The following is a 14,558-nucleotide window of genomic DNA, read 5'->3' on the forward strand; positions in this document are numbered from 1 at the left end:
CATCAACGAAGAATAACAGATTGTTTAGTACACAGTGCTGGGAGAAAAAGAAAATCAAATATTCACCAATCAATGGAAAAAACTTCAGATTAATAAAAAAGATATCTATATAATTAAAAGAAAGTAGAAACCAAGTATCAGGGAAGGCTTTCTTTAAAAAAAGAACTTAAAAACTTCAAAAGCATAAGTTCTAAGGCAAAAAAGTTATTAAAATGATTAAGAATTTCTGTTCAATGAATATGTAATAAAACAACATATTTATAAAGTCTAAAACTGAATAAGGGATTAATTAGTATCTCTAACATAAGAACCACTTAATGCAAATCAACAGTCACATAGTGTTGTAGTTTGGATAGGAGTTGTCTCCTAAAACCTCTTGTGTTAATTCAGGGATATTCAGAGGTGAAATCATTAGATAATGAAAGCTATAAACTAATCAGGTGGTAACTTAGGTAGGTGGGGAGTGGCTGAAGGAGGAGGGCCACTGGGGGCATTTCATTTTACCTAGGGCGCGAGTGCGCGTGGGCGCTCGCTCTCTCTCGCGCTCTCTCTCTCTCTCTGAGGAAACTCAGAAAATAACAGGAACATGAAAATCCTTTGTAATCAGACAAAAGAAAATTAAAACAACAAATTAAGTACTTTATACCTATTCAACTGGCAAGCAGTAGAAATTGGCAAGAAGTACGAGTAAGTGAGAGGGTACTGGTATCAGACTGCAAGTGTGACTTTAGAGGGAAATTGTCATTCTGTAGTACAATATTGAGCTGGTTGAATAAAGATAACCCCATCTTATCACCCAGTAATACACTCCTGGGCAGGGTCCTACAAAAATTTCTCATATGGGCAAATAAAAAGGCACTGATAAGGATATGTACTATAATGCTTTTGTGATGGTGGTATCCGAGGCTTCCTGGATGTCTCTTTAGGAACGCAAATAACGGGACATGAAAGGGACACATCATAGCAGTTAGAAGCCAGGGATTAGTTGTACGCATGATAACACAAATATTATCTTTTTTTTTTTTTTTTTGGTACTAGGAATTGACTTTAGGGACACTCAACCACTGAGCCACATCCCAAGCCCTATTTTTATATTTTACTTAGAGACAGGGTCTCAATGAGTTGCCCAGCACCTTGCCATTGCTGAGGCTGGCTTTGAACTCACAATTCTCCTGCCTCAGCCTCCTGAGCAGCTGGGATTATAGGTGTGCACCTCCACTTCTGGCTAATGTATCTTAAAAGCAAAATGCTAACTGAAAAAGCAAGAAACATAATGTGATGTAACAATCTTACTTGTATAAATTTAAAAAATATAAATATAAGGCAAAACAAAACTTTTATAGGAACACAAAGAGGCAAAAAGATACATATTAACTATATCAGAATGATTACCTATGGAAGGAAGAAGAAATAAAGTAGAGGGAAAAAACAGAATAAGGAAAGAACAATTAAAAAAAAAAAAGAGGGAGAGAAACCTTGTCTTAGGGCAATGATAATGTCCTGCAAACTGAGGAGCATGATTAACTCAATCCTCTGAATCTGAGGTCTTTGTTAAGTAATTAAAAGTATCTGTCAATAATTAATGGACACCAGATACACATCATGTCCTTCTAAATAATAGCCTCCCTCCACCCCACCCTAATCTTTAAATTAGATTCCCTATCTCCTAATAGCATATTTTGGAGGCAAGGAGAATAGTTAAAAGTTTTTAAAGTAGGATTTAAATGTCAACTACCCACTGACAAAGAACACTGTAATTTAAATACATATCATGGGATAAATTGGGAGGAGAGGATGGTTTGTCTTGGCCAGTAAAACTGAGCTGGAGTACTACAAATTATGAGCAGGAGGTTATTTAGAACTCTTTGGTTTTATGTGCTTTGCTTTAGTTTTGGTAGGTCAAATGACAGCCATCAACTATTTTTAACACAGGAGTGCCTGTGCTGTGACCTCAGCTCCCTTTGTTTCTCACATATGAACCTATTATTTTATCCCAAAGTCACCTAGACTCTAAGGTTTGATGATATGATACCTAGTGGCATCTTTCTGTAAATTCCATTTATTTTATGTGGACTTCCTTATGGCATTTACCATTTTTCTAGTTTATTATCAAACTATTTCTTGGATTAGATTATATACTCCTAAAGAGCAGGCTGCACATTTTCTCATCTGTGTGTTCTTTGAACTTATTACTTATACAAATACCTGTTAGAGGAATGATTCTTCTGTATTATAAAGACTAAGAAAAAAGAAGAAACACAGTAAAGCCAAAGAGTATGTTGGGCACCTTCTTGTATTCTTTTATACAATATTCACAGTCATGCTATGAAGCCAGTCTTAAGACTCGAGACTCAGCTTGAATAATTTGTCCACAAGCTATAGTTAGTCAGTGAAAAGGTGTCAGTTTCGACCTAAACCCATCTGATTATAAATGACTGGGGTTGCGGTCAAGAATTTAATAAAGGGACAAAGTTTAGAATTTCTAATTTTTAATTTAAACTGGTCTTTTTGATAAAATTTTGTGTTAGCTGAATAAAAAGACTAAATTTAGAAACTAGGCTTACTGTCCCCTGCCTTTCTTGGCTCTTTTCACAACAAAAAAGAACTGAAATGAAGGCCCCTAAAATTGTGTTTTGGTATTTTCAATAAATACAACTTTTAAAAGTTAAAATCCTAGAAATATACAATTGGTCTTCACATTATCTTTTAAGAAAATTCTCTAAAAATGTTAGGTTTGGCAGCAAAAAAGTTTTAGATAACTTAATGTTTTAAAAAACATTTTTTTATTCTAATTTGCTATAATGCATTACAATTCTTATTGATTTTATTATACTGCAAATCTAAGTGGAATTCTTTCCATTTCTGAAATATATTACAAATTCAATTAATCAACATTTACCCACAGCAGAAGAAACATGCTATTCTAAATGAGAATGAATTCAATGAAAAAGGACTGGGCATTACCATGTGGTTCCAAATTAGAAAAGTTTTCTATGACTCTTTTAGGTATGATGATTATTTAATTCTACTTGAAAGAATTATGGGATATGAATTTTTAAATGATTTCTTCACTGATCTGTAATAAGTGAGAAATGATATTATCTATCAAATTCCTAGGGATATTAGGTTATCTTTCATTCCAGTGAAAAGACATTGCTTGGATTAAAATTTGCCACTTAATATAAATAAACTTACTTTTAGTTAAATATCTGTTATACTCAGCCTGAGTGAGAACACTAATGGCTTATTATAAGTGAGCAGGATGACCATATAAACTTGTGATGCACTTATCTCTTTCTATAGTTCATGGTGTTCTGTTTACCCACCATTCTCATGAAAATCTATCAGTTATTCTTGGGGCAACATCTCCTTTCTCTATACAGAAAGAGAAACACTCTATGGTTCATTTACAGTGGGTTCAGCTAGAGTACCAGCATGACTTCAAGTCTTTTTGACTTGACTCTCTTCACATCTCTACAGTTGCAGTCTTTGACTTTCTTAACCATGGGTGTGTGTGTGTGTGTGTGTGTGGTGGGAGGATACATCCCACACTGAGGCAGTTAGAAAAAACAACTTTATAACAAAAGTACATTCAACAAGACTCACATTGAAACACTAGATTGCATTTAAAACAAAGGCTACACTTCATTTTTGGTGTACCTAGAAAAAACAGCTCAGTCATTCTAAGCTATTTGTTTCATGTACTACAGTGCCATAGGTGATTTAGATGCTCATTGGGGTGGGAATGATCCTGACTTATACTTCAAGGTCAAAGCCAGTTTCATACAAAGTGTCTTCTGTTCCAGGAGTCCCTACAAAGAGGTCATTTTTGATCCTCTTAGTGTTTAGAATGGTTGAAAAGAAGTCAGAGAACCAGCTCCAGACCCCTAAGAATACAACTAAATGAAAACTAACATTTGAAACTGCCCATAGTTCTTAGAGGCCTTTGGAATTCATCATTGAATCACATGGAATTAGGAAGCTTTTAATCTCATTTGTTAAATTACTTTTAAAAACTCACCAGTTCATTCATTTTACTGGATTATAAGGTACCTCAAGAGTGACATCTGAGAATTATAATACCTTTGTATGCCATACAGCACTTAGTTCAATGCTGGCTTACTATAGACATTCACTAAGTATCTGCTGAATGAGTGAGTAGATACCTGTCCTAAATGGCTTGATGAAGATATCCTGACCTTAGAAGTATCAATAAGAAAAATATGTCTTAAAACAGTGACTCTAATCCTGGTATTCATGACTTACGTCCCAGTCACCTGGGACAATCAGTAGTAATAGTATTAAATTAGGCAGACAATTGCATATTTCCTTTCTTTTTGTATTGGGAATAAAAGTCCAGTTGTACTTAATTCTCAGTCACATACCTGAGGAAAGAGCTGCAGCATCCACATAATCAGGAAACAGAGTGGGATGATATGTGTTAAATTCTTTTTTTTTTTGCAGGCCATTTATAGCCAACAAGTAGCTAACAGGCCCGAGGCAGTAATCTGGCCCATCTGTCATCATAAGCATGGAATAATTTTAGGGTCTTCTGGAATTATATTCATTTTAGTAATTTCAAATAATTTAGAAATTCTTGACCAAATTAATCCCCATCCCCCATGCCAAAGGAAAAGCAACATCAATGGTAGCTGTGGTAGAAACTGAAGGTACCTGACTGAGGGCTACTTGTGATTACACTGGGTCACCATTAATGGGAATAGATTTCTGTGGATATCCTTGGGCAGACAAAAACCAAATTTGCCTAGAATGAGATTTTGGCATTCATAAAAATGAGATTAACTATTATATTTTCTACATTTAATCTTTGTGAACCATTTCCAGAACACCTCTAACTTGAAAGTACTGTTAGAATGGTGGCACTATTAAAGAGACATGGAGAAGCCTGTGAGGAAGTGTGGAGTTTGGTATTACACATATTCTGTTTGAAATGATAGACAATACCTAAAATATCACTCATCCAACTCACTTATTAAAAACAGAGGTCAGACCTCAGGAGACAGTCTAGTCAGAAGCATGCCTCTGAGAATTCCGAGCAAGCATGTCATAGTATGGTAGTATGCCCTAAGGAAGAGACAAAGGGAGAGGAGAAGAGCCAGAAGCAGAGGATGGAACTTTGGGGCATAATTTTTACATAGAAGACTAGAAAAATAAAGGAAGCCAGTCAAGGAGGCATAAAATGAGAAAACAGTTAAAAAGAACATCAGCATATGGAAAGATACTGGCAAATGCGTGAATAGTAAAGCCCAAGTATTCAGGAATGCTAGAACGTTTTTATCTGGGTTTTCTGGAGTCAACCATTCTGATCCCCTTGGGAGCACAAACTGGGACAACCCTTGTTTCTAAAAGAAGAGCAATCGCTTCTTGGTTGCCTCTTTTGATTAAACTTTCTTTGGGGAAAATCAGTCAGAACTCAAGATTTTGGGGAGTAAAAATGCAAAACTGGTATTTAAGTTACTGATCAACACACAAAGGCAATTTAGAGGACCTCACATGACATAAGAGATTTTGCTTCTTCATTCCTCTAGCCAACATACACTTCACTAACTGATGACTGCACCTTCTTCTTTACAGGTGCTGCTGCTTCACAGCTTCAGGGAGAAGGGATATATATTTCACTCTTAGACATGGGAATTATGTCACTGATGAGGCAAACAGTGTTGAGAACTTTTAAATTAATTTTGCTAGGCTAAAGTTGCCTAACATGTCTAAAAAGATATTTGAACTTTTAAAATATTAAGCCAAATCTTAAGAATATCAATATGGGGTGAAAAATCTGGACAGTAAAAATACAACAGGCGAATTGGTCTGCTTTAGAATAAATCTGCATATAGTGTCTTGCAGTGATACATTTTACAAAGGGAATTAGAGCTGTGAAATTAACATTTTAATGAAGCAGACAGACTACTGCATCAAGACTACTCACTGATTGCAGCTTCCAGGTGGCCTAATGAGATGAAAATGAAGTTTATACCTTCAGCTAGTCTAAGCTAGGGCTGTTTGGAGATTATGGTTGAATTTGAATTAGAAGATACTGCTGTGTGCAAACATGGTTAAGCTAGAAAGGAGTCTTTGCAAACCTTGGCACTGTAAATGCTTCATTTAAAATATGCAAGACAATACACATTCATACTGTTGCTCTTACTTTCCCCTGAAGCACTACACTAAAACCCATGGGAAGTCACTGCATTTTGGGAAACATTAAAAGGGCTTTATCAGAATGATTCCTCTTAATTGTGACAGGTTCATGGAATTTAAGAATTAAAAGGGAGCTTTTAGGTCATTTGGTGCAACCTCCCACTAGATGCCTAGAGGTGTCTTTTTCATTGCTGGTAGCTCTGATTTGTAGAAATGCTCTCATTACCTAGAAAATTGGAGGCTGAAATCTGTCCCCCTGGGACACCTAGTCTTCAAAATTTTTTCCTCTGAAAGCAAATAGTGTGATACTAATTTCTGTGCATAACAGTAAATCAAACGTGCAATGCACTGTCAGCTAAATATAGCCCATACGCCAATTCCACCTGTGTTTGCAGAGCTTGTGAACTAAGAATGGTTTTCATATTTCTTAAGTGACTGAAAAAATAAAAACAATAATTTTGTGATACTGAAATTCAAGTTCCTCTTTCCACAAGCAAAAATTTTATTGAGACACTTACCTACTCATTCATTTGCAAGACAATATAGTTAAATAATGCTCATATGGCTTGCATAGCCTGTAGTCTTTACTAAACTGGCCCGCCCTCTATTGAAAAAGTGGGGGGGGATAGTAGGGAATAGGAAAGGTAGCAGAATACGACAGTCATTAATATGGTATTATGTAAAAATGTGGATGTGTAACCGATGTGATTCTGCAACTTGTATGTGGGGTAAAAAATGGGAGTTCATAACCCACTTGAATCAAATGTATGGAAGATGATGTCATGAGCTTTGTAATGTTTTAAACAACCAATAAAATTAATAAGTAAGTAAGTAAGTAAATAAATAAATAAATAAAAAGAAAAGGCTTGCCAGCCCAATTCAAAGAAAACTGTCAAATCTTCTCTTTTTTCCTAAGTTACAGTTCTAAAGAGCACAGAAAAGATTTCCAGACTACCCAATGTACTCCCATCTGCCCTTGTCCCTTCCAAGTTGATCAAGCATGGAGAGAGATATGAGTGGTCACACTGTGGAAGTCCAGAAATAACAAACATCACTTCTACTCTATGGCCAGAAGCAGTGGGTGAGTAACTAGGCACATGTGCTTCTATGTCCCTAGGAAGGAGCAAAGAATCATCCTTTGTGGCCCCCAAATAATTACAACTTAATTCTTGCTAAGGTCAACATTTGGTGTTTGTTCACAGTGAAACTGAGTAATAGCATTACCTTTCTTTCTTGTCCTACTAATCATTTTCCCTGGAGTAGTAATTACCTAATTTTTCTCTTTGCGAAATTTTCTAGAGAACTGCCACTTGTTCACCCTCAGATTCTCTGCTAGAAGTATGAATTTCCTTTCTATTTATTCAAACACATCAGCTAATCTATCAGTTTCACCTTGGATATCTCCTTGAAAGCCTACTCAGCCCAAGACTGTGAGCTGAACTATGATGCACCAGGCTGGCTGCATGGCTGTTATCCTGGGTCTTCCTCACCATAGCTGTTCTGGAGATCACCTTCCTGTGCTGTTTTCCTTGTTTCCTCAATCATTTATCTTTGTTTGTTTGTTTGTTTATTTCTTGTTAGAATACATCCTTTAGTAGTTACCTGAGAAAGGTGCAAGGGAGGTAAATTTGATTTGTTCTTGAAAAGGTGAAAAATGCCTAGTCTGTCCAAAAACTTGTTTGAGAATTTGAGCATGTTTACAATTCTTAGTTAAAGCCCAATTTTCTTGGGAAAAAAAAAAAAAAAAAAGAAGGGCTTGTTCTACTCTTTCTACAGCATTGTCTTGGACAACATGATGCTATTCTAATTTTTTATCTTTTGAGTGTTAATTATTTCTCCCCTGTAGGAGTTTTAAGGGTCTTTGTTTTGTTGCTGGTATTCTGAAGTTTAACAGTAGTTTTGAAGTTAGAACTTTCTCTTTAATTATATTGTGCCTCTATCTGGAAACTCAACTTTTTTGTTGTTTTCTTTTAAATTTTCTGATCATTTCTTTTACAATTTCTTTGGTAAGTTATTCCCTGTGTAAAAGGCTTCAACATGCAGGAAACAACTTTCTGAGATTTTTCCCACTGTGCCAAGTACTGTTTCTTATATAAGGTTCTCATTATTTTGCGTAATATATCAATACTAAGTTTCATATGTGTATTTATTTCATTGAAGCAGCACAACAAGCATGTTAGGTGAAGTTTTACTATTAGTACTTACCAATGAACTGTTAAATAACTGCTCAAAGTCACATAGCACATGCCATGGAATTAGGATTCCAGCTCAATTCTTTCAATTCTAAAGTTCATGCTGTAAATTATTAGGTTTTACTGGTACAAAGAAAGCTCTACAATCCCACTCCTAATCTTATCTTTCTCTAAACTTTTATATACTTAATTTAAAAACAAGAGATGAGAATCCAGGGTTGATTTCATACTGAAATAGCATGAGTACAAAAGCACCACAAAAGGATCAATATGCTGTTAAAGAACTGCCCAAGTAGTTGAGCACGATGCTTAAGCTTTCCACCAGCAGCATCATTCCTTTATTTCACAGAACAAAAATAAAAGCTGATTCTGAATGTACATCATATATAGAAAGGGGGATAATAAAATAAAATAAAGACATTAGAGAGAAACAATCGACTAATCAGTTTGTGAAAAGCTCTTAAAAGAAATGACACACAATTTTGGACAAGGACAGCATCTACAGATGCCATTACTAAGGCTGGTGCGTCCAGGTAGAAATCTAAGATGGCCAATGAACAACAGGATCTCAGTCAATGACTGAAAGGGTAGGTGGTGGGTGGCCCCTCTGAAAAGCACCTCACCTCTTAGCCAGTTTACCAAGACAGTCTTCATGAAAGAATTTTTCAAGATTCTCTTTAGCTAAGTTGAAATACTTTGGAACTGGCAGTCTAATGCAGAAGGAAATGAACTGTTAACTTTTGAGGAACATGCATTTTCCAAATTGCTGGTAATATCTAGGTAAGGCGACAATAGTAAAACGTGCCTGTGGTTTTAAAAGCTCAGCAATCTACTCTGCTGCATAGTTAGATACAAACATAAGCTTTCTCAAACACTTATCTGAGGTAGGCATGGTGGTGCATGCCTGGAATCCTAGCGGTTCAGGAGGCTAAGGTAGGAGGATTGAGAGTTCAAAGCTAGCCTCAGCAATTTAGCAAGTCCCTAAGCAACTTAATGAGGCTCTGTCTCAAAATAAAATAAAAAAAGTGCTGGGGATGTGGCTCAGGGGTTAAAGACCTCTGGGTTCAATCCCTAGTACAAAAACAAACAAACAAAAAATCCAAAAAACACAATCCACACTTATCTGCCCATAATTTGCCACTGTTGAAAGCCCCACAGATATTCCATTTTGTTTATTTGATTAAATCTAACTGCTATAGCCCACCACCTAAAGTCCCTTTGAGAAAAAAAACTTGGGGAAAATCAACCATCCAAGTCTTCTACTAGCAAATGGAGTTTCTCAACTGCCCTTCCCCACCTTACTTATATTCAACTGGAGGTTGGTCCCAAATCTGACTTATTTTAGACTTTGCTCTATTCCTTTTTTTTTTTCTCAATTTTTTAAAACTTACATGGTGTAACAACCATTTTACATTTATATAATAGGCCTGTCCATTATACTATTTATAATGAACTTATGTACATATTTATATCAGTTTGTTGTTATGTCTCTGGCGCTATATTTTTTAAAAAAAACAAAACACAAAACCTTGCCAAATAACTTTAATGTTTTGATGTACATGTATTATTTCCTACATCTGTTAACCTTGAGATCTGAGGCTTGCATTGATGACTGTGATAAAGGAGTCTGTGCTAAACTAGTCATATTCATGTGAACACTAAATATATTTGTTTTGGGGAAGTTAACTGGCCCACATGGGATTAAACCCACAATCTTGGTGTTATTGGTCCTTAACCAAAACAAATAATACACTGAAGGAAAGTTAGCGTTCTGCTTTGGTTGTTTTACCACTTCAATAATTATGTTCACTGACAGAGCAACTTAGTGTTGAAAAATTGCCCAGAAATATTACAACAGCTCTTGGCATGTAGCAAAAATAGTTGAAAAATGATAATATACCATATTCAAACTTAGTATCCCAAAATTCAGGCTCTCTATTGGAAAATTATGCAGACCTATTATTTGAAACCCATGGTATAAATATTGCCATGATATAAATAAACTCTTCTAACATATTATTTTTAAATGTACCCATTAAGTTCAGCAAAAGCTCAAAGTGGCCAGACATTGAAGGATACTGGTTAAGGATAAAATAGGAAAAAATGAGTGAGAATAGCATTGCAAGCCAGGGCAAATGTTCCAGCTGGGAATGTACATAATGTGTTCAGAAGGTACTGAGAATCCAAGCTAAGGAGAATGGAGATAAGGTGGAAACATCTTTGTAGCTCAAGTTTAGAGCTTGGCAGATAACTACACTCAAGACAGTGATCTGAACAAATAACTAAAGCCTAAGAGAAGGAAACTTATGGGTCTACTTAAAAAATCAAGAAAAGGAAAGGCCTAAGAGGAAGACAAGAAATGGAAAACCAGTGCTCGCTTCGGCAGCACATATACTAAAATTGGAACAATACAGAGAATATTAGCATGGCCCCTGCGCAAGGATGACACGCAAATTCGTGAAGCATTCCATATTTTTAAAAAAAGAAAAAAAGAAAGAAAAAAAAAAAAGGAAAACCAGACAAGGAAAATGGTCAGGAGGGCTGCTGTACACTGTAATAATATCATGGAGCAGTCTCTAGAAAGAAAGAGATAAGGGAACAGAGTTCCAGGATTTAAAAAAATGGGTGTGTACCAGACAACACAGTGAAAATAGACTCCTTTTAAGTTTCAGGGGACAAAGAATACATACTCAATAACTTATTCACAAAAAGGCTCTGATTAAAATTAATCTTTAAAGAACATATCAGAAAACCAGCCCAAATGGAGGGGACAGCCTTTAGAATCAGGAATTTATGGGGGAAAAATATTTTACATTTTTTTATGCTTGATTTGAAATATTTACTTAAGGATTATATAACAGTTTTCTAATTTGGCCTAAATTCTGTAGACACTTTCAGAAACATTCAATAAAATCTGCTTCATTGCTTTGCCTAGAGAAGTATTAATTATTCAGTGTTTCATTTCAATTAACATGGAATTCCTGAGAGAAAAACAGCAAGAAAATAAAGATCACAATTTTATACCCTGTGCTGAGAAATAAAACACTTTTCCATGTAATGGTTAATTCAAGAGTAGAGTAGTAACTGTCCATTTTGGTGTAAATGCCCTGGAACTTTGGTTCTGGAAATGTGTGTTTATTCACATGTGCAAGTTATATCAAAGAAATCTTAATTAAATAAGGCTAAATGAAACAGCAATATACCTTGATACAAATAAAGAAAACAAGTCAATAAAGGCATCATCACAAAAGAGTTCTAATTAGGGGTCACATTCAACTTATCAATTATCTAAAAGGAACAGATATGTGATAAAAGTCAGGAGTAAAATGCTTAGGGCAGATTCCAGGTGTTGAGTGGGAAGGTGTTCACTGTAAACTTTAAATTTTGCTGTATGTTTGAAATTTTTCATAGCAAAATGTTGAAAAAAAAACATGAATGAATATATAGGACTCTTTGAATACAGAGAATATTCTAGCATAAAAAATTTACGAAACTTATTTTTCTCTTTGTTATTAGAATAACATACAAATACCCCAGCAGCTCAAAACACAAAAACAAAAATAAATAAATAAACAAATAAAATAAATTAAAAAGTCAAATAGCAACATAGTTATAATGAAAATAAAACAGGCCTAAGTTTTAAGGCTCTAAGTTTTGAGGCTCTATAAACAAAATTGTGAAACTATAAAAACTTTAAATTTATATTTCTTATGTATTGTTTGTTTTGAAAATGTATGGGTAGGGTAAAATTAATTGAGAAGTAATGAAATGACAAAAATTCTAGAACTAGAATTTTAAAGGTTCTGATGAAACCTGTTAGGACATGATCTTCTAAAACAATGTCACAACAAATGTTTTCTGCACTGTGAAAAAAATCACAGTGACACACAGGGAGCCAAGTGTGGCAGGGATTTCCTAGTGGCACTGCTTATGCCTCAGGCAAGAGAAAGTGGAGAAAGCCAGCACAATTTAACTACAGAGATCTGAATATGTGTATCACTGCCTAATCCACTGACTAAAAGCCCAACGAGAGCGAATACTATATTAGGTAAGAAGAATGAATTACATTTTCTTGAAATTTGCTTCTTGTAAAATTTTCTAATTCCCTAACTGAACAGATGCTTGGATCAATGCCACATAAAATTTAAGAATAAGCCATTTTGTCAGTACCTTAGTCTATTTGGTCTGCTGTTACAAATTACCATTTGGAACCAACCTAGATGCCTGGCAGTAGATGAATGAATAAAGAAAATGTGGTATATATACACAATGGAATATTACTCAGCAATAAAACAGAATACCATCATGACATTTGCAGGTAAATAGATGGAGTTAGAGAATATAATGCTAAGTGAAGTTAGCCAATCACAAAAAAACAAATGCCAAAAGTTTTCTCTGATGTAAGGTGCCGCAGTCTGGCTGGGAACAAAATCACGAGCCACTCACAGCCTTGTAGATTCAAACAGCAATTCTTTATTCCCAAACTCACACCGGCACTCTGGGCAAAATCCACGTACTCCAACAGGCTCTGAATCCCAAATACTTTCTGAATCCCGTGAGAACTCAATGGGAATTCAAGGAGTAGGCAGGTGCCTGAGGCAGCAGGATGCGCCCTATTCCCAGCAGGGTACACCTTAAACCTGGAACCACCCTAAACCCAAGGAGCGGGATACTCCCTAATCCCAGCAGGATGCACCCTAAACCTGGATCCGTCCTGGTCCATGAGCAAGGTCACCATACTCAAGCATACATGCAATGTCACTGCAAATTACCTGGGTCCAAAGGCAAGCCCATTTCCACAATGGAGAGTCCTTCCTCTAAGCAACATGAAGTAGGCTGACAAAGAAATTGCCATGCGTCATTCCTACTTGGCAATAGCTCTCAGCAATAAGGAGGCTGATTCATAGTAGGATTGGGAGGGGGAGCATGGGAAGATTAGGCGAACTCTAGATAGGTCAATAGGTCAAAGGGGAAGGGAAGGGGGAAAGGGTGTAAAAAAGATGGTGGAACGAGATGGACATCATTACCCTAAGTACATGTATGAAGACATGAATGGTGTGAACAGACTTTGGATACAACCAGACATATGAAAAATTGGGCTCTATATGTGTAATATGAATTGTAATACATTCTATTCTCATATATAACAAATTAGAATAAAAAAATAAAATTAAAAAAATAATAACAAAGCAACCAAAAAAAAAAGAGTTTTTATGTTTCATTAAGTTCATTTTGTTTTACCTTATTTAGAAAATTGGAAGTAGCACTGGGGATCTACTGTTTGTTAACCCACATGACTTAAAAGAATTTAAGTAGTCAGAAAGGTAGATAAAGAGATGATGAACAGGCAGGTAGACTGATATGCAATTAAATATAATACTAATGAAAATATACAAAATATATTTCACCTCTATGAATTGTTTTATCTTGTCCAACTTTCTTATATAAAACCAACTCCATTTGCATATAAATGGTAAAATATGCTTTTGTTTTCAAATAACAAATAGGTCTACCAGACAAAACTTATGAGAAATGTAGAATGTCATACTAAAATATTTGATTCTGCTATATAGAATGATAGAAAGGCCAAATCAAGCAACAATGAAACAAAACTCAGCATAAATAGTAAGCCTTTTTTTCCTAATGATATTCAGACTATCTCATTATTTAGTCCCATCTCACAAAAACTGGATTTTCAACTATTGAGAACACTTTTAGAAAATACCAGCCTTAAGAGATACATTTATGAGAATCCTTACAGAGAAAATTAATCATTAGTCAATGCTTTATTATAAATATTGAATATTGGTTTTGAAGAGCTCTATAGAACCCATGATTCTTAGATCAGAGTACACTAATATCACAAAAAACACTGGATTGGATTTTAAATTTTGAAAGTCCTAACTAAGATAATTGTACAGCACTTAACAGTGGCATAGGGAATTGAAGAGCTCTTTACCTGGGTTAATTGGGATAGAAGAACTATTTTGCAACCACACTTTTTCAAGAAGGCATTTTATGTTGTTTCAAGGTCAGTTTGTTAAAGCAAAGTGCTAGCAGCAGGTTGGTAAATAACAGATCCTATTAAAGCTTTTCATAAATAGGTGACTTTTATTATTTTTTGCAAGCAATGTATTAACTGAATATATTTAAACTGATGCTACTCCGATGTACATAATAGATTAAATAATATTCCAGCAATTAAAT

The 14,558-nt window shown here is 35.2% G+C and overlaps 1 protein-coding gene and 1 non-coding gene across 17 annotated transcripts in view; one reads left to right on the plus strand and one right to left on the minus strand.

Annotated features, from left to right (window-relative positions):
• Positions 1 to 14,558, minus strand: part of Lclat1 (lysocardiolipin acyltransferase 1) — a 175,894-nt gene that overhangs the window by 25,334 nt on the left and 136,002 nt on the right. The gene's annotated exons all lie outside the window — the stretch shown is intronic.
• LOC120885124 (U6 spliceosomal RNA) lies at positions 10,722 to 10,828 on the plus strand. Its single transcript, XR_005727638.2, has one exon. It is a non-coding gene; the product is annotated as a U6 spliceosomal RNA (small nuclear RNA).

The sequence above is a fragment of the Ictidomys tridecemlineatus genome, chromosome 12, assembly GCF_052094955.1.
Source record: "Ictidomys tridecemlineatus isolate mIctTri1 chromosome 12, mIctTri1.hap1, whole genome shotgun sequence".
In the NCBI taxonomy this organism is placed as follows: domain Eukaryota; kingdom Metazoa; phylum Chordata; class Mammalia; order Rodentia; family Sciuridae; genus Ictidomys; species Ictidomys tridecemlineatus.